At 43.4% G+C, this 21,053-nt stretch overlaps 1 protein-coding gene across 4 annotated transcripts in view; it reads right to left on the reverse strand.

Moving 5' to 3' along the window:
* Positions 1-21,053, reverse strand: part of CBFA2T2 (CBFA2/RUNX1 partner transcriptional co-repressor 2) — a 99,918-nt gene that overhangs the window by 44,169 nt on the left and 34,696 nt on the right. Inside the window, exon 1 of one of the 4 annotated variants that reach the window (XM_084646480.1) lies at positions 19,815-20,079. The exons of 2 other annotated variants lie outside the window; for them this stretch is intronic. The gene's annotated coding sequence lies outside the window, so the exon portion shown is untranslated. Of the gene's footprint in view, positions 1-10,868; positions 10,887-19,814; positions 20,080-21,053 lie in introns of those variants that run through there. One more of the 4 variants, XM_084646478.1, reaches the window with a different exon arrangement.

The raw sequence follows: 21,053 nt of genomic DNA on the forward strand, positions 1-21,053 counted from the left end.
CAATGTGAGTTGGAGGCCTGGAGCCCGGTGTGGAGCGAGGACTGCCCGACATGAGTCTAGCCTCTGTCCCAGATTTCCCTCAGTGCTGCTGTGAAGAGGGAGTCTTCCTGGTCCTCTTGGTGTGCCCTGTGAATGGGGAGCGGTGCCAACCGGTTGATGGTATCAGAGGGTTGCTGCGTACCGACGCCGCGGTGCTGGGTACCGGTTCGGAGCGGTGTGCCGGAGTCGGAGTCAGCGCCTAAATGTCCCTTTCTCTTTTGGTCCAAGGCTTAAACGACTTGCAAATCTTGCACCTTTCGCTGATATGGGTTTCTCCTGAACAGCGCAAACAGTCTGCATGCAGGTCACTTCTTGGCATAGAATGCCTACAGGAGCCGCAAGACTTAAACACTGGGGCATGGGGCATGCCCCGGCCTGGGCTTGCTGACTAACTAAACGGCTAACTAACTACAGGTACTAACACTGAACAAACTAACAGGACTGGGGATCGAGCTACAGCAAAGCTGGAGCAGAGTAGTTCCGACGCACCTTCACTGGCGGCAAAAAGGAACTGAGGGTGGGGGAAACGCGCAGCTCCCCTTATACCACGCCAGGCAGGCACCACTCCAGGAGTCGTGGGGGGTGCTCCCCCCCTTGGGGTACTGCTAGGGGAAAAACTTCTGGCACCGGTGCACGTGGCGAGCACGCACACCTATTGTGGAATACACATGAGCAATCCCTCGAAGAAGAACTTGTTTTCTGTTTAGTAAGTGAGTTTCTGAAACCAAAAAAAATGGTAAGTCGCTCACTCGCTTTAACCAGCTTTTATCCTGAGTGCCTTTTCCAGAGAACATCACCTGTTAAACTGCATACTATTATCCTGCTTGCTTGTTTCTAAGACTAATGAGGGAAGAGCTCAGGAGCATGACAAATCGCTTTGAAAAATGACAGATTCAGAAGCCACGTCGGACTTTTTTTCAAATTTACAGTCATCGCAACTTCATAAGAGCTGAATTTAAACAAAATCAATGTAAAGATTTGCTGAGGTGCCAGTCAGGACATTTCATTTGTCGTATCAAAAAGCCAAAGGTTAGGTGGAAGGACACGCAGCTGTTTACTGCTTCCCTAAGAGTGATGATTTCTGTGGGAGATTTTTTTGCCCTTCTTGCAGTTAAAGCATTGTATAAAGCAATAACTTTAGTTTCTGTAAAGGTAGTTTTCTGTAGTAGGTCATGGCTTTGGTGCAGATATATGTGCAAGTGCATTGGTGAAACAAACTCTAGTTTTTTCGCAGCGTTTTCTACCTTTGTAATGGTTTTTGGGGAGAGCATCTGGTGTTTATTTTTATTTAGCATTCTTTCATTCCTGTTAAAAGCTTGACATCTTGAAATCTGATCTTTTCCCTTTTAATAAACATCCTCACCTCTCTCCCGCTTCCGTGATGAAGGGCAAGCGCCATTCTGTTAACTTCTTTATTGCTGTAGCAACAACAGTAAAGTTGCCAGTGCAGTGTTGGGAACAGCATTTCATCCTGCAGGTCTAGTCCCAATTAGCTCTGAAGCAGCCGCGAACATGTGGTGTTCTTAAAAGTCAGGAAAAGGGCCTGATCCAAAGCACAGTGCAGTTGGGAGTTTTTCCATTGACTTCAGTGGGCTTTGGATCAGGCTCATAGTAAAGATCAAAACAAAGATCGCAAAGGAGGATCAGGGCCTGCTGGTGCAGACCTGTGTGTCTATGGGGAGTCCACTAAAGTCAGTGGGACTCTGGGCAGTTGCAGAGGCTCCTGCTAGTGAATCATGTTGCAGGACTGGGGCCATGGTAATGATGTTTCCTTTTAGTTTCTTAATCACACTAGCACGTTTGCAATAAAACAATATTTAGAAGCTAGTGGGCATGCCTGGTGAGGTTACATGCTTAAAGTAGGTCAGATTTCAAGTCTAAACTGCTAAAAGATGTTTAATGGGGAATATTCCTGGAGGACACTGCCTTTTGCACTGCTTTTCTGCAGTGTTTACCATGCAAGAGACTTAAGCTGTGGAGCTATTTTTAAAAGGTAACAAACCAAAGTCTTAACAAGTGGCACAATTAAAAACAAACAAAACCCCTTAAAAATCCCAAATGAGCACCAAATTGGGCTCCATTTAATGCAGTCTGAAACACTTTCTCTTCCCAGTCTCATCCACCTTTCGGATTTTTTTTTGTCATTCTTTATCTCACTAGTTCAGTGATGGGAGGCTTTGAAAAGCATTTCTGTGGCACCGGGAATAGTGAACTTGTGGTGCATTCATTATGTTTATAATCGACTGAGCTGAAGAGAATTCACCACGGCACAATGCGATCACTCCTACAACACTGCGTCAATACTTACCAAAGACGCACCCACCCTCCTCCGTGCAGAGCTGCAGCTAAAAACAAGGACGAACGTCTGCAGGTCAACCTCTTCCTCGATTTTTCCCTGGAAGCAAAATGTCTTTTACAAATACCCAGCTAACCCCAGCCCTAACTGGCTCTGCAGAGAGTATAAAACAACTCACACATTTGTCAAACCAATTTCCACCTGGCACTGTGGACTTCTTTCTGTGGTGCTTGACTCGAAGCCTGTTCCCCTGGGGGCTGCAGAACTTTATGATGGAATGTTCTTAGCTATCAGACTACTGAGTTGCTCACCCTTCATGCTCACCAGCCATTGTTTTATTCCCTAGTTCTTGAATTTGGCAGGAAAAAGAAGGTGTGAGGAATGGAGGGAATTTTTCCAGCCACAGTGTCCTTTCTCAACTCTATTTATAAGAGCTGATATAGACTATAGAGACAAAGCCCCACGCCAGCAGATGCTGCTCCAGTTCAGAACAGAGAACATTAGCTCTTTGCTCCAGGGCCACTGTGGTTTATTTAACAGCACAAATAGTTATGCAGCCTGGGTTTCCCGCTGATTGTTGCCTCATCCCAACCTCTGGATGGTATCTGAACACATCAGGGAGCAGAAGTATCTAGGGAGCTTCCCTCATGTAACCTGCCTGTCTGCACCAGAGGGCTCCAGGCAGGGATGGAGTAAGGTCAAGGAGGGGAAAGGATGTCTCTCCATGGCATCCTTAGGGGAACCCAGAGAGAGAGAAGCTGCACAAGCCAGCTTCAGCAGAACCAGGCTTTGCTCAACCCTGTAGCACTGGAAGGATGATCCAGCCTGGACTGCAGACAACCCCGCAAAGAAACTTGAGCACCAGACGGCCTGTGAACCTGAGGGGTGTGGCCCCATGAGAGGAACCGATTTCTAAATTGAAGAAGGAAGGCCATTCTAGACCCACTGTTCCCCATAATGCATGTGTGGCACAGCTAGTGACCCAGGGGCTTGTGCATGTGCCTCAGAACGCATTGCAAATTTTCCTTTCAAGAACTTTTACTGTTCTCAGAAATTAAGTTTAAAATGAAGCCAGTGACAGCGGAAGATATGGCTGGAAGTCAGAACATCTGGCTCCTATGCCTGGCCCCAACATTGCCTTGCAGACCTGCTGTGTGACTTTGGGCACGTCACCACACCTGTTTCCTCATCTGTGAAACAGAGTTAATAAAGTATCGAGCTCATGTACGTGCATGAAAGAGGCCCAATTCTTTAATGTTTATAAAGCATTTTAAGGTATTCAGATGATTTGCCAGATCATCGGGGGCTCTCCCCTAAGAATGCCCTGCACTTCTAGACCATTCAACTCTACGCACCCCTACTTTAAAAGCCCCATCTGATCTCAGCTGTGTTCATGTCACATAGAGATGATTCTCGGGCAGCCAGTACCCATGCATGGCTTTATATATCACTCTGAATTTCACTCAGCAGGCAAAGGAGCTGGCACAGCCATGAGGTACTCCCAACTGCTGATACAGTGAGGCATGGTTCTGCACAAGCTGCGCCTTCCAGGTGGCCCCAAGCAAAGCATTTTGCAATAACAGTCTAGAGGTCACCAAGGTGTGGATAATTGTGGTAAGGTCCACATCTGAGAGAAACTCTCATACCAGATACAAAGAGACTTTTTTGGCCCCGATGCCCCCAAGAGAATCCAGGAGTAGCTGAAGAGTTCAAAAGCAAATCCAAACCACAAGCTTCCTTCACAAAAAGTGGATAAAAACCCCATTAGTAATGAAACCAGGCACTCTTGACCCCCATATCATAGCCTTGAGGTGATTCTTCCTAACCTGCCAGCAGCACATCCATTTTGCCATAGCTAGATTTTTCCATCTCCCAGCTGTGACCAAATTCTTAGTCCTTGAACCATCCAGGCTGGACGAAAGACAAATCAGAGCTGCACATATGGTTTTACATACTGCAGAGTGTTATTGTCTGACCTCAGCAATAGACACAATCATCCTTGGAGACCAAAGAAGGTAAAAAATATAAGACAAGAGGAAAACAACCTGAGAATTATTAGAAAAGAAAATATTCCCTCTTTAAGAACAGATGCAGCAAATTCATCATACAAGCCCTCTAGCAAACCACCGAAAGGCTTGAAAGAAGAAACTTTAACCTCAGCAGAAAATGTGGAAAGGATATTAGAAATCAGAGTATTCAAACAAAAATTTTAAAATCCCTGCTGCTTGGTAGATCCCAAGCAGTCATTATCAACTAAGCTGAAAACATTGCTGAAAAGCAGCCAGACCTCACGCAAGTCTGGATTATCTCCAACAAGGGAGATGTCTGAGTGCACAGATCCCCAAGGACAAACAAGGTTATGAGGGATGGGTCCTAACAGATCTGGTGACAAAAGACAAGTGTATCCAATGAGTGTCAATCACCAAAACAGGTAACCCAGGAACGAGGAGCAAACAGACTGCAGATAAAATAGTGTCAAATGTATGGCTGGAAAATATCCCCATCAACAGCCCAAGTGTCATGAATAATTACTAAACAGCGTGGTGAATAACACGGTCTTAATCATTAATAATTAAATAAAAAGAGGAGCAGGGAGCATTGAAAAGAAAAATCAGTTAGTTACCTGAACACAGAAGGTGAATAAATATAGGACCATCTAGAGGATGCCTACTAATAAGGTGGAACCAAGGGTGCCACCCCAGAAGTACACTATTATCAAAACTCCCAGATAACAAGCACAGAAGCGCTGAACCAGTCAGATTTCATTAAATCAGAGCACTGACAGTCCAGGAACTGATAAGTCATACCTGCTGGCTTGGATGAAAAAACAGGTACAAGCCAAGATCAGGTTTGCCAAACAAGAACCAGAAGTCACACCAGTAACACAAAAGAGAATTAACAACAAAAGAACGACCAGGACAAAATGAACAAACCACCACAAGAACTGTCCCCAGGAATGAAAATTTGTATTGAAGTTTTCTCAAACCAGAAGGCCGAGTTCAACAGGCAACCCTGTTTCCCTGACCGCAGGCTGAAGACCAGGGAAAAAGGAGGTTATACACCCAGCGCAGTAACGGTAGTTCTTCGAAATGCATCCCGATGGGTGTTCCATTTCAGGAACACGCAACCCCGCCCCGCCCCCTGCATGTATTTTCCATAGGAGATTTTCATTAGCCGTGTCTGTTCAGCCCATGCATGTGCCATTGATATCCCCATGCCCCATGCTGCCACTATATCAAGCTGCACGGGTGCACTGCCATCAGGTCCTTCTCCACCGCTGAGTCTCAGAAGGAAACTCCAAAGCAGAGGGGAAGGAGGGCAGGTAATGGAGGACCCATAGTGACACACCTCTCGAAGAACTAGCTACTGCACAGAGTGAGTAACCTCTCTTTCTTCTTCGAGTAGCACCTATTGGGGCTCTACGTCAGGTGACTCCCGAGCAGTGTCCCCATCAGGAGGAGGGGGAGCTTCAGAGTTGAGTCCATTACAGAGGAAAGAACTGCATTGCCAACTGCCGCATCCGATCTGGAGGCATCGTCGTCTGAAGGTTAGTGTCTGGAGAAGGCACGTACCGAAGGCCATGTAGCAGCTCTGCAAATCTCAGCAACAGGGGCATTTTGTAAGTAGAGCCACAGGCGTACACTGTGACCTCACAGAGCGAGCTGACACGCCAGCAGCAGGGGATGTTGACTGCACTGTAACAAGCTATAATAGATCCAGAAATCCATTTTGATTACCTCTGGGTAGAAATAGCAGAGCCTTCTGATCTGTCTGCGGATGGAACAAACTGTGTAGGGGATTTATGAAATGATTTAATCCTACGTAGACAGAAAGATAACACCCTTCTGACATCTAGAGTATGGAGTGCAGTCTGCACGCTGGACTTGGTGGTTTCTGAAAGAAAACTACCAGGTAAATGATCCGATTCAGATGAAACTTAGAAGACACTTTAGAAAGGAACCAGGGATGCAGATAAAGGGAAACCTTATCCTTGTAAACAATTGGAACAAGGATCCACCATTAAAGGGCCAATCTCTCTGACTCTGTAGGCTGAGCTAATAGCCACTAGGAAGGCTGTTGTTCACAGATAAATTCGATAAAGAGCAGGTCACTATCAGTTCAAAGGGAGTTTTCATGAGACTTTTAAGAACCAGATTAAGGTCCCAAACAGGAGTAGGGACTTGCACTGGTGGAAAGAAATCTCCCAGGCCTTTCATGAACCTAGCAGTTACGGCAAACAGGGAGAACCCCTCAACATGAGTGGTATGAAATGCTGTTACAGCTGCCAGAGGAACCTTGAGAGAATTAAGTGACAGCCATATTTTCTTTAGCTGCAACGGATATTCCAGAATGAGCTGAAGTGGTGCAGACTATGGGACAGTGTCTTGGAGTTCACACCAGTGACTAAATCTTCTCCACTTCTAAAAGTAAGTATTTCTAGTAGAAACCTTCCTACTATTTAAGGATAAGTGCCATTCGTCTGCAAAACAGGAAGACTGTAGTCCTGCGAACCATAGAGGAGCCACGCCTTGAGGCAAAGAACACTTAAATTGGGATGTGCCAATTGACCAGCATCCTGAGAGAGGATTTGAGAAGTGATTGGAAGTTTTATTGGTGGACAAAGAGCTAGGTGCAACAGATAAGGAAACCATGCTTGCCTCGACCACATTGGGGTTATTAGAATGATTCTGCTCCTGGCTGATTTTGTTCAACACTCTGAGGATCAAAGGCTTTGGGGGGAAAAAGCATAAAACAGCTTCCCTGTCCAAGAGAGTAAGAAGGTGAACTGGGACCTAAACCACCCCTTGAATGAAACTGTTGGCCTTTTAGTTTGTAGCTGTTGCAAAGAGGTCCACTTCTAGAAATCCCCAAATCTGAAAAATGCTGACCAGGACATGGGCGTTCAGTTTCCATATGTAATCTTGGGGAAAATACTTGCTGAGAGCATTGGCCGTAAAACAGTTTGTCTGCCTGGAAGATACATTGCTCCTATGCAATGTTTTATGCACCAGTTCCATAACCTTATCACTTCAACACAGAGAGAAAGGAGGGTCTCAGTCTTTCCTGCCAATTGATATAGAACATGCAAGCCACACTGTCAGTCATGACCCTGACGGATCTAGTTCTAGTGATGGGGTAATAGGTCTTTCCTATCTCTAATATCCACAATTTCTTATAAGGTCAAGGCATCAGAATCCAGCACCATCTAAGTGGCATATTAATGTCCCTCACATCATAACCAATTGTGGCTTTGCTGTTGTAACCATTAATCACATTCCATTTGTGCTACTTTTCTTAGCCCCACACTTGCTACCCTGTCAATTTACCCATGTATCCAAGGCAGAATAATCTAATCATAATTCATGTTAGTTCTCTTTGGAGAGAGTGCCTTGAACGCTCTGGGCCTCATAATTGCTGCCTACCAAATATTCCTAGATGGGAGGGAATTATCCAGGGGCAGCCACTGGATGCTTTAAGTTCATTTAGTGCTGTGTAAGTGATGCAAAGTGAACTTGGCAGCCCAGAGAATCTGGTTTAGTGTATCTTAACACATGTTAAGCTGCTATGGTAACTTCATGAATATAGTTTGCTAACACAATGAATAGCATTGGTCACTGCATTTGTTTTTAAAAACTGGAAGTGCCTTGTCTACAATGTGGCATAACTAACAGATGCCATTCCATCTCACAAGTCACTGAAATGGTGTGATGCACTTAAATACACCAGCCCTGACCAGCTCCCAAGGTCCAGCAAAGGAAGGTTCCAGCTTTAGCATTAGAGAAATCGGAATCAGAAAGTGTGTTTTCAAAAAAGTAAAAGCCAAATGAGTTTCAAATGACATTTCCGTCTCCAGCCACAGAGCAGCAGTGCCTATAGATTTCCTCTCAGCAGAGGCAGAGTCCTATCTGTGTGTGATCTGAGTGAGACTTTCCACAATCAAGTAAGTGTAGAGTGCCTTTCAATTACATTCACCAGGCCATTAGGCAAATTAGATTTGCACATGAGATAGTAACTAAAAGGACAAGAAAGAGACCCTAAAGAAAAATAGATTAATAAGCTCATGAATTATGCTGACTGCTGGTACTTTGGATAGAGATGGAGAGTCCTCTTGATATTCACAGTGGGGCTACATTTGAGGGTAACATTCTTTAGAGTTTCAGAGTAACAGCCGTGTTAGTCTGTATTCGCAAAAAGAAAAGGAGTACTTGTGGCACCTTAGAGACTAACCAATTTATTTGAGCATAAGCTTTCGTGAGCTACAGCTCACTGTAGCTCACGAAAGCTTATGCTCAAATAAATTGGTTAGTCTCTAAGGTGCCACAAGTACTCCTATTCTTTAGAGTTTGCTTTTCGTGTAGTATGTGTATTTTAAAAGACTTCAGTCTAAGTGTGGTGCAGAATTATAAGCCATGCAAACAGGCATGACTTCACTCGATCCATCTCCACTAAAACACAGCCACCTCTGTGGGGGGCACCCCTTCAAGATTAGTTTCTTTCTTGCAACACACTTGACATTGGCTTATGGTATTACTTTTCAAAAGGAACTTGAACGGATTCTAACTACTTGATTTTACTCCTTTTACCCAAAGACCCATCCCAGCTCAGACTGAACAAGCCACAGATTCTGTTCCTTCTTGTGTCCAACAACAAAATTATTCATTATATTCCAATGAGTTACATCTGTGCAAACTTACTGAAGGGACTGCAGAAGTGCCACTGAGGGCATAAAGAAGAAGATGATGGGCTTGCTTGGGTGTCACTGAAGAGATCATTTAACCCGCAGCAGCTTTATTACTGGTGATTGTGTGCAAAGTCGAGATAACCCAGCTCAACTCTCAAAACTTAGGCCTTGTTTACACTGCCACTATACAGTGCTGAAACTTTCTCGCTCAAGGGTGTGAAAAAACACACCCCTGAGTGATGCAAGTTTCAGCGCTATAAAGTAGCAGGGTAGACAACGCACCAGCGCTGGTAGCTGGGCTCCCAGCATTGGTAGCTACTCCCTTCGTGGGGGGTGGGTTTTCTACAGCGCTGGGAGAGCTCTCTCCCAACACTGATGCCATGACTACACGGCGGCGCTTTAACGTTGGTAGTGAAGACATACCCCCAGACTACATTTGCGAATCTTGCCAACTGAGAACACTTTCTCTCGAAACCACTGAGATAACACAGTGCCCTCCTGATGCTATTTTCAGCAACACTCTTCAGAGAGGAACCACATTTCAAGCATACTACACATTAAGTATTACGCACATTGATGTGGCACCTTTTTGGCGATGGATTTTGATTCTAGAAGCTTTGATGCTGGAACACAAACGGTGGGAGTGGGAGGGGGGGGTCAGAGGGGAGGAGGAAAGAATCATATTAACTCAATCTCTGATAACTATGCCATGTGCAGTGATTTTACACCAGACAGACTCGAGTAAGGTGTCACAGTATTATTAATTTATATACTGGCAAGACAAGTGAGAACTCATTACAAGCTACATTCAAGCCCAAGAAGTAAATTAAAGGGACTAGAAGTTAATTTTCTAGACCAGGGGCCAACTTATAAATGGACACCAAGGCCACTGCCCCAATTCTGGACACTTTCAGTCCTTTGTGCCGTGTGCTGATTTAGGGGTTACTTTGCCACTTTTCCATTCCCATAAACGCAAAGGTCACGTAGCAAAACAGTTGCCGGATTGCCTTCCTCCTTCCCCTACATTACTAATTAATCTCTCTTCAGAAGTCATGTGAAAATTCTTTCCATGTGCAGTCTTTGATAACAACTTTTTACAATACATTTAAAAAAAAAAGTCAGAGAGTTACTATTTCCTGACCCGCACACTTCCCCCTGAAGAGGTGATCTATTTTATTAATGACAGGAATTAGTAATTTTTAGAAAACAGAGATGCTGCTCCAACCTTCTCATCCCAAGGACCTTAAACCAGTTATTTTTTATAGGGGAGTGAAAGACAATGACCTGGGTAGGGTCCCTGTGAGGAAAAAAAAAAAAGACACCTTGGTTATATTGGTGAAAGACAGGGGAGATTGCTAAATGCACATAAGATTAAGCAGCATCACAGCAGCAGAATCAGAAGGTTATACCAACAGCAGGGAGAAGGTCACTGGAATAATCCCCAGCTCATCTGCTGCTGAGAAGAACCTGCGGGTTTCAGGACAGTGACATTAGGTAAAGCAGCTTCTTTTGAAAGAGAGTGATATAGTAGGTAGGCTCCTTCCATATTACAGGAACTTTCAGTAAACACTATATGGTCTGATCATTTAATTGGGGAGAAGAAACCCCTTAAATTTGGGATTTGACTTTGTAGGTTTAATGCAAGTCTGAAGAAAGCTGCTGGGGATATTCCGAAAGGCCATTTTACTAGCCTCACATGTTTCCGACACGTTTTCTCATCTCCGATTTATCTACACAGATCCGATCTTCCCTTACAGAGCATCTACTACTGTCAAACTCCAAAGAAGCTGCCCTATCGTAAATGCAAAACCAATTGTGTACAGCATTGAAATGCTCGGACTGCATTCCCACCTTGCAGAGACAGAGACATCTTCATCGTACAATTTTTGAGGCCATGGATTAGACGGCAAATCTCAAATGAATCCAAGGAAGAATCTGCAACAAACAAAGCTGTCAGAGATGTCTTCTGGAGGATTATGGTCCATTTCCTATCCTTTTAAGGAACTGTACTTCTCAGCTCATCTGCCGATGCTAGAATGGCCCTCGAGAAGCCGGTACGAGTGACAAATGCCTTAAAGACTGATTCTGAGGCCTCAATTTCATCAGATGATTCTATTCTCTTAGCTGTTGGTTCCTTGGACAGAAATCACCCCTTCCATAGGGATCACTGTAGCATTGATCACAGATAGAATTCTGAAGGCAGATGCTGCAGTAGTAACAAATTCTCTCATTTTTTTTAATAAAAAAGAACAGTCTATCTAGCCCCTTTACCTTACCTGGGCATTATCCTACTTCTTTGATAAGATCATCCAGCAAGTGATGGAGGAAAATGTAAATCTCCTTGGATTTGGATAGAAAGCACTTCTGGTGACTTGGCCAGCCCTACCACTCTGTTCTGGATCCTCTGCCCATGGAGGCTGGATCCCAAGCATAGGCAGGAACTTGTTGAACCTCGCCTCAAACAAATGGGGGCGAGGGGAATAGTCTATTCAGAGCTCCCTCCTCCTGATAAGATCTGGACAGCTTTCCTATTTCTTGAGAGGAGAATATGGAAGGTTATGAAGCTCTATGACCTTTCTCAGAACAATGTTTGGATTTTTTTGACTTGTGTTAATGGGAGTCCTCCTTGACTTCCAGTTTCTCTTTACCAATGAGTGCGTCATTGATTCAAACAGAGGAGTTTCACTTTAGACAAGCATTTTAGGGGCTCTAAGGCAATCAGTTCAGTCTTTGGAGGCCATTTGCTCCTAGTGGAAACCAGAGAAGGCTGGCTGGTTTCCTCTCACATGTGAATATTTAAGTGCTTTGACAGAGACCCACAGGTATCCACTGTAGGGGAAGGCTGAGGAGTGGTAGCAAGTTGCAATAGCTGAAAATAAGGGCATGTGGGGTAGGATGTCACATACATTGCTTCAGGGGTGCTGGAACAATTTGTACAGTGGGGATGCTAAGAGCCATTGAACCAAATTGTAAACTTTGTACGTAATGGAAACCACTTCAAGCCGGGGGGGCTGCAGCACCCCCAGCACCCATGTATTGCTGCCACCCGAGAGCGAGTGAGAGAGAGAGCGTCTTCATTACCGCCTGGGGAAAGTGTAGCTGCCTTAAACTAAGATGGAAGGGCTGGAGCAGCCCACTTGCCCCTGGCAGGAGACTTGAAACCCTAAAGGGAGAGTTGATGTCATGAGGCTGTCCCTCTGCAAAGCCCACTAGAGAGAGCAGAGGCCCCAGTAGGGAACTGCTTTGCCACCCTCCCCCACTGCAGCTGCTGCTGGGCACTGAGGTGTTGGCTGCACGGACTCCTGAACTGGCAAAGGCGCCACGGCTGCCTGCTGTTATACTGCTAAATCTCTCGAGAAGAGCTGGGGAGCAGAAAAGCGTCTGAGCTGGATGGCTGCTCCTACAGCTAGACACTTGTCCGGCCCGAACACCAACTGTGGGGCTGGACCTGTTCCTCATCAAGCATCAGAGAGAGAACTACCTGCCGCAGCCCCTGCATGCCAGAGCTGTTCCATTTCAACCCTGCCCAGCCCTCTTCCCTTGCTTCATCATTTTGCCCATTCTGACAGGGAGGCAGGGGAGGGAAACAACAGCCACAGGGCCCCAGAAAGCTCAGCTCCCACTGAATGTGGTTCCACTGTCAGAATTTGGTAGGGGGCCAAGCTGAAGATAAAGTTAATTTATCTTAAAAAAATAAAATAAAGGAAAACTGGTTAAAAGACTCAAATCTGCTGCTTGGGCTTCTTTGGAAGCAGAGAATGCTGGGTAATTCTCCAGAGGGGCAATCTCTAGCCCCGGCACCACAAAGGTTTGACCTCCATCCAGTTGTTTAGGCTGCTGGACACCAGCGGGGAATAAAACCAGGAATCCCAACACCCTTATGAGGTAGGGAAGTCTTATCAGTATTTTATAGGATAGGTAAATACACCACTTGACAGTTTTCCCAAAGTCATAAGCAAGTCAGGGGCAGAGCCAGGGATAGAACACAGGAGTCCCAGCTCTTCACTTTGGTGACAACAAAAGTTTTTGGTTTGATTCCTATTAATTCTGCAAGGTCAACACAGCTACGGGAGGAAAGGTGAGAGAGTTTGATTCTCATCTGATTCAAGTATCATAATAAATGGGATAGTTGCATAACTGGGATGTCCAGGTGTAACAGAGAAAGATTTTTTGCAGGTGATGATGAGGCACAAGCCAGAAAGAATGCCATTTGATTTCAGATCCTAGGCTGAGGTGCAGGGCTGACAGAAATGTGTTTTACCCCTTTATAATCTAAGCACATTTAACCTGGAGTCACAAGGAGAAACTGGGAGCTCCAAAGTGCTATTTTTACAGTAAAAACACACTTTAAATGGTTTAGATTTAAAACAAAATCAAAACACACAATTCTTGAGATGTGTTATATTAATATTAAAAAAAGAGGAGTGCTCTGCTCCTAGCAACTATATCATCCACATTTTTTAAATAAGCGTCTCCGCTGCCCCTCCCTTCCTCTGTCTAAACTTATGAAATTAACAATCAACTTATAGAAATAGCAGCATCTATTCTCTTGTGGTTCACTGAACTGTGATTTGCTCATCTGGTTCATAGGTATGGCACAACAGGATATAAAAGATGATAGCTAAATAGTTTCCATTAAAGATCATCCAAAAAATAGCAGAATTTTCCTGTTAGCAAGACGCCTCATCTCTGGATATTTCAAAGATTTAATTTACTGCCCATCGGCCCTTGGTTATTTCACTTTTACAGGGGAGGAGAGGGAGGAAGAAAGAGAATGCGGGGGGAAGGGGGGATAATTAGCTTCACTTGTAAAATGTTAGTAACCATCCTAATACTAAGTAGAATGCGGAGCCTATTGGGGGGTCTAATAGATTTCAGGGTATTGTTCTTTGTGAGTAATAAAGTGCAGGGGGTGGGAGGGGGGGAAGGGAAATCAGTAAGTGGATATTACTTCTTACCACAACCCCATATGGAAGTAATCAAGCGCAAGGGTGGCAGCTGGAGCCAATAACAGTCACCTGCAGTTGAGGGACATGGGGGTTTCGGATGGGTTTTTAATGCTAATTTTCTTCAGAAACAATGAGCTAGAAAAAGCAGAGTAACAGACGAGGCTGGATGAATAGAGACCAGCCAGAACAATAGCTGCACCTGGTGTTAAGAGCAAAGGAACAGAGCCGGCACGCGTCAACAGCATAGGGCACATCTGTTACCCTCACAATAACCCCCCCATCCTCCCTTCCCGCTCCTCCAGCATGGTAAGTAATACGAGGTCTTTAAACATTCACAGCTTGCAGCTCAGCAACAGGTTTGAGTTCTTTCAAAGCAGCAGCATTCTCTGCACACTCCCTTTCCCTCCTCATTTAGATTTAGTTAAATAACAGACAGCTGTCAATACAGGGATGGCTATTTAAGTTCCATGGTCAGACTGGAAGAAAGTCGTCTGATTTGTGGGCCAACTGATAGATTTTTGGCTTTTCGTCATGCAGCTTTCGTGGCACTGAAGAGTAACAGTGGACACTTAAAAGTTCCAGCCGCTAACAACGTTCTTCTATCCGAAAGTCCACCCACCTGATCATGAATTGCAATAGAGATGCCACAACTAAGAAAGGAGGAAATGCTGCATCAGAGCAGGGGACTCAGGACAATGAAACTCATTAAGCCTTGTTTTAAAAACTCAGGGTAGGTTTTAAAGTGACACTGCCCAAAGCTGTTAAGAACAATGTTAATTACTTGGTTTGTAAAGTGCTATAAGAATACAATGAGTTAAGACTCTTAATACCGAGCGGATGGTGACAGTTTTACACATGTGGAAATCCAGTTTATGGGGAAAAAAGTCTACAGCCTGTGTATACGGGTCAGACTAGAAGTTCACAATGCTTCTGTCTGGCCTTACAGTCTATGCAACTGAGGAACAAAGAAATTACACGCCCCTGGTCACGCAGAAAATCTCTAGCAGATCCAAGAATGGAACCCAAGTCCGACTCCTAGTTCCATACTTTAAATACAAGACCACCACTTCCCTGTACTTCAAGGCCCCCGCTATCAAATGTAAGCAGAAATATGGGTATTTTCTGATACACTTCAGGAGCCACTTCCAAATCTTTGTAAAAGTGAAGTAAGTAAAAGAACATCTCAGAAGTAAAGTCTAATTAGCCTTTGTGTAGGGTACAACATGGCTTTCCCAATGACCACTGTCAAATTTTTCTTAGAACACAATTTTATACCTAATCTCTGAAAAACAATGGAGTATGTAAATATTAGCTAGATATCAAGTTTGGTCAAGGAAGGTTTACCATCTATCTCAGCTCTTCTAGCATGTAAAAAAAGAGTAGGTGACACTAAGTGACTCTCTTTCTCTTCAGTTCAAATTTAAAAACACAATGTTATCTAATGCTGCCCATAAGCCTTTTAACAAATATCTCCCTCCACACATTTCACAGATGTCCCTTCATATTCTGTTGCATTGTACTCAGCGATCTAGTAATATAATGGGAACAGTGTCTGGGTACCAATCAAATTAGAGATTCTTTCTCCAAATCATAAAAACTATAAATGGGAAAGCGAACAGTCCATTTAGTCGTCCCCATACCAAATCAGGGTTGTAAACCATGGTATTTTCTACTAAGAGTAACTAAACATGGCATTGGGAGTTTCCATGTTTACAATCCCAATTACTTACACAAGACGCTGAATCTGGAACTGCCAGCCTTGCAAACTTAACCTGGAATCCAGAAGTCAGGCACTGTTCTTTCCTTCTTGTGCATTACCATCATGACTAAAAAGTTCTGCAGGCCAAATTATGCCTTCAATGACATGTGAGCAACGCCTTCGCCTTCAAGTGGGTATGCAAAGGTGTAACCAATTGGGACTTGGTAAACAATTATGTTGATGAAGCCCTAGAAGAAATCAAATCCAGATCTCTCTTAGGGTATGTCTACACTGCAATTAGACACCCGCAGCTGGCCAGTGCCAGATGACTCAGGCTCGTGGGGTTCAAGCTAAGGGGTTATTTAATTGCAGTATAGACAATTGGGCTCAAGTTCTGGGACTCTCCCACCTTACAGGGTCTTAGAGCCTGGGCTCCAGCCTGAACATCTATGCCACAATTAAACAGCCCCCTCAGCCTGAGCCCTGCAAACCCAAGACAGCTGGCACAGGTTTTTAATTGCAGTGTAGGCATAACCTCAGTGATGATGGCGCTGTAGGCCTATGAGAACTGACCCTGTAAAATTAGAGCCCCATCTAAAACCCATTGAAATAGATGGGACTTTTTCACTGACTTCAGTGGGCACTGGATCAGGCCCTCAGCACTATTAGCAGACACAATTCAAATACACCAAGCAGGTATGTGAAGCAAGAAGATAACACTTTTCCATAATCGCTACTCATAGTGAAATTGCACTTGTATTTGTTTTTTCCAGTTTTAAATGACCCATGTGATGGTGCTTCCATCATTCCTCTAGGAAGACTGTTCCAGTCTAGGAATACTCTTCAGATTAAGAATGTATCCCTGTAGTCAATTTAAGATGTGCTCTAATTAATCTCTTACTCTTAGCAATACCCCACTGGCCCACTCTGAGCAATTCCACTCACTTTCTGTGGTTACAGCCTTCTAGTACTCGGTTTTGGTTATATTTCCCTTAGTCATCATCCAATCATGCTACACATGCTTAGTTCTCTTAACCTTCTCACACAAATCAGCCCTTCAAGATCCTTAATTTTGCATCATTTTCTGATTTCAGCTCCAATTTGCTGATGTCTTTCAGTATAGCGGTGTTCAGAAAAACGAGAGCTACCACTGATTCCAACAGGTCTGTGTGTAAGCTCAAAAGCTTCTCTCTCTCACCAAGAGAAGTTGGTCCACTAAAAGATATTATACCTCACCCACCTTTTCTCTCTAATATCCTGGGACTGACACGGCTACACCACCACTACTTCCAAATTAACTAAATGTGAGTTAGTGTGACAGAATTAACCAATTTATTTGAGCATAAGCTTTCGTGAGCTACAGCTCACTTCATCGGATGCATACTGTGGAAAATACAGAAGATGTTTGTTTTTATGCACACAAATCATGAAAAAATGGGTGTTTATGACTACAAAAGGTTTTCTCTCCCCCCCACCCCACTCTCCTGCTGGTAATAGCTTATGTAAAGTGATCACTCTCCTTACAATGTGTATGATAATCAAGGTGGGCCATTTCCAGCACAAATCCAGGAGAGTGATCACTTTATATAAGCTATTACCAGCAGGAGAGTGAGATGGGGGGAGAGAAAACCTTTTGTAGTGATAAACACCCATTTTTTCATGATTTGTGTGCATAAAAACAAACATCTTCTGTATTTTCCACAGTATGCATCTGATGAAATGAGCTGTAGCTCACGAAAGCTTATGCTCAAATAAATTGGTTAGTCTCTAAGGTGCCACAAGTACTCCTCTTTTTTTTTTTTTTGCGAATACAGTCTAACACGGTTGTTACTCTGAAATGTGGCAGAATTAGTTCTTAGCAGTTGTGGAAATAGTGAGGCGATGCTGCTTCTTGAGGGTGGCAGAATGCAAGGTCCTAAGTAGACTAATACAAAGTCATGAACTTTCACTTCTTTTGAACAGCTGAATAGTTTGACCAGATCCTATTTTATCCATGCACTCTCCCATTCCTATATATCTATAATGATTATCCATATAATTCTGGACAACCCGTGGGTGTTAAACAAACAAACAAAAAAAAAACATAGCTAGATGTTACCTCTGTTCTAAGCACTTTTTCCCCCAAATGTTCCCTGAACATCCTGCAGTATTGTTCTAATCTCTTCTTCTCTTTCTCAGGACTCAGTCTTCTGCAGAACTCGAACATGAATTCGGCAGGCTAGTTGTTTAAAATAAAGACTAATAGCCCAATTGTGCAGTCCAAACATGGGCAAAACTCCTGATAACTTAACTGGGAGTTTGCTTGCATAGTGACTGCAGGATCAAGTCTTAAATGGAGTAAAGTCATTTCAATGAGTAACAGCATTAACTCTGGCAAATTCTGCAGGTCTTCAATACCATCATAGCTGAAGCTACCCAACTGTACCAGAAATAGCACACACACTGATGCAAATAAAACATAACATGAAACTTCACTGTTAGGAATTTGCACACGCTTGTATGGTTTGTGACATTCTTCCTTCATTCTGGCATGTTCTGGGATGTTAATTTGCACAGCATTGCCCAGTATGCTTTCACAGCTACTTCCTAGGTGTTGGAAATCAAGAGACAAACAGCAAGGTTTAGATGCCCATGTGCAGAGTCACTTTCATCAGCCAAGGTGTTGGCTTGCAAAGCATACGGAAACAGCCTACACCCAGTGAATGTTTGCAAACTCAAGAGAAAGAAAATTATTTAAGATGGTAAGAGCATGTAAGTAAGAATAATGAAATGAGACTAAGAATAGGGACATTTAGGCTGACTAGCGGGATAAACTTGCTGCCAGTGAGCTCTATCAGGCTGTGGAACAATTCTCCCAAGGGAAGCCCTGACACTTGACAGGTTTGAAACTAGCTTGGACAAAGCACTAGTAAGTGTACAATAGGGAATAGTCCTGCACTGGCAGGGAGATGTAGTAGATAACCCAACAAATATTTTCCATCTATGATTCTGTAGCAAGGTTTCCCACCCTCACTTTTAGCCTTCAGAACTTAAGTGTGGATTCTGGTATATTTGGTGCAACTGGGCAGCATTTCATGGATGAGCATAAGGGGAACACAATGGATTATAAATGCAGTAGCTCTGGAGTTTAGTGATGCAAAAAGAGAGCCAATAATTGTTAGTGGAATACACAAACATTCAGCCCCAGTGTCAATAGCTCACCGGGTGTTCAACGGTATAATTTTTACAGTAGTATGCCCTGATGGATCAGAGGAACCTTTTTAAAACTGCTGAACCTTTGCAAAAAAAAGGAAAACAAAAAGCAGGTTTAAGATGTATATGCAAGATTGGGAATTCCAGTAGAATAAAATGGAATCCAACGTACAGTAGCCTTGCAATATAAATTTTAACAGCAAAGAGATGTTACTACATCACAAAACTGAACTGAGGTATTTAAATGTTGGTAGCATCAATAGCTGCTTTTGAGAGTATAAAGACAAAAAGGTAGCATTCTCACGCACAATGCAGAGAAAAAATGTGTGTGGGGGGGGAAGCATTAAAATTAAGAACATTTGGGAGCTGATGGAGGAGACACAACCCTATAAATTTACTCCTATATTATAAATCTCAGTTTATAAAATATGATTTTGCAAAACTGAGAATATAGCTTGCCACAATGAAAAACACATTGCATTAAAAAAATCCTCCCACTTTTCCATTTCCCATTAGACAAGGAAATGCTCAATGCTAGCCTTCTACCCAGGAAAACCAAACCCTTCCATCGCAATGTAAAGAACAGAAAGCTCTAACGCAGTTCTCCTTAGAAAAATAGTTTACTATTTTTTTAGCTGCATAATCCACGTACCAAATCAGCTCATCTATTGAAGTTTTTACCAGCAGAACCACTGCAGTCTAAACGAGATGAGATGGTTAGAGAGGGGAGGGCGACATTGCAAAGCACTGCATATGTAAGGGTTCACATACACAGACATACACCCTCTCACACGATCTGAGCTCAAGGTTCAACTGATCCACACAACAGAAAAATGTTTCTACTCTTAAAAATTAGCACACAGCAAAACAGCATAACAAAAAAACAAAAAAACAAACAAACCCCACAGCTAAACCTCTTAAAAATGTTTTTAAATCAAATTTAAAAATATTGCTTACCCGAAATATCCAGGTTACAACAATCCAGCTGCTGTAGAATTCACCTAATTTCTTCGACATAAATAAAATGCTCCTCTTTTTTTGCTCTTAATCTTCGAGCACAGCCTCAGACCAGCCTTCCTTCTTTCATTAGCTGGACATGTGTCAGCTCTCTCACATCTGCGATTTCTCACTGACTAGAGCCGCCTGTCCGATCCCAGGGAAACACAGATGGATCCCAGATGGGAAGGTCCAGCCAAACAGACCAGCTCTTTACCTCGCCAGAATACCCAGATATAGACACACACCCTCCCTTCTTTCTCTCTCTCTCTCTCTCTCTCTGTTACCAGGGCTCCTTGCCAGCTGATGTCACTAAGCACACACCTACCAGTGACTCTCAGCCACTTTGACATTAACTTGTTAAATACCCATAATTTGTTTATGGCTGACAATAACATTGATACTGTGCTACAACAATCCATGCTAGCTCCCCGTGAAGAGGGGCTTCAAAGGATAAGACTATTGGACGTTCAACTGGACTGACCCTTCCAAAATCCTTTATGCCTTCATGCTTACACAGCTCTTGTTTGTGGAGAATGCCTGTTGTAAATTATTCTCGTAGGCAGCCTGTAGTGCTGAAGAGAGCCTTAATTTTAGCACTCAGTTTTAAAACCTGGATTTGGATAAACTGTTTGGTAAACAAATTAATTTTCTGAAGGTTTCCTAGTACATGTAAATCTTTCGTGTAAACAGCCTTCAAATTTCAGTCCCAGTTTGCAAAATTGCAAAGCTGGCATGTGTTAACAATTAGAAGCAATAAGAAGATACTATTCTCATGGTGCAAGAATATATAACCAGGGCTGGAAAACTCAGAGGGGGAGTGATTAAATACGTAACATACTAATCACAGAGGAGGTGAACTGTTAAAGAAAAACATGCCTTATTGTTTAGTGCTATGTATAGTGGATTCATGGGATAAATCTTTTTTTTAGCAGTAATCAAGGAAGCTCATAGAAGAAAGCCATTGGACACAACCAACTTGGAGTGTTTCCGTAAAGTATTTTGGGCTGGTCTACACTAGAAAAAATTAGATTGACCCAGCTATGTCACTCAGGGATGTGAAAAATCCACCACCCCAAACTGACCTAACCCCCCAGTGTAGACAGCACTTGTTCAAAGGAAGAATTCTTCTGTTTACCTAGCCATTGCCTCTCAGGGAGTAGATTTACTACAGCAAGAGGGGAACCCCAATCATAACTG

This window comes from Lepidochelys olivacea (assembly GCF_965140295.1).
Source record: "Lepidochelys olivacea isolate rLepOli2 genome assembly, chromosome: 13".
NCBI lineage: Eukaryota > Metazoa > Chordata > Testudines > Cheloniidae > Lepidochelys > Lepidochelys olivacea.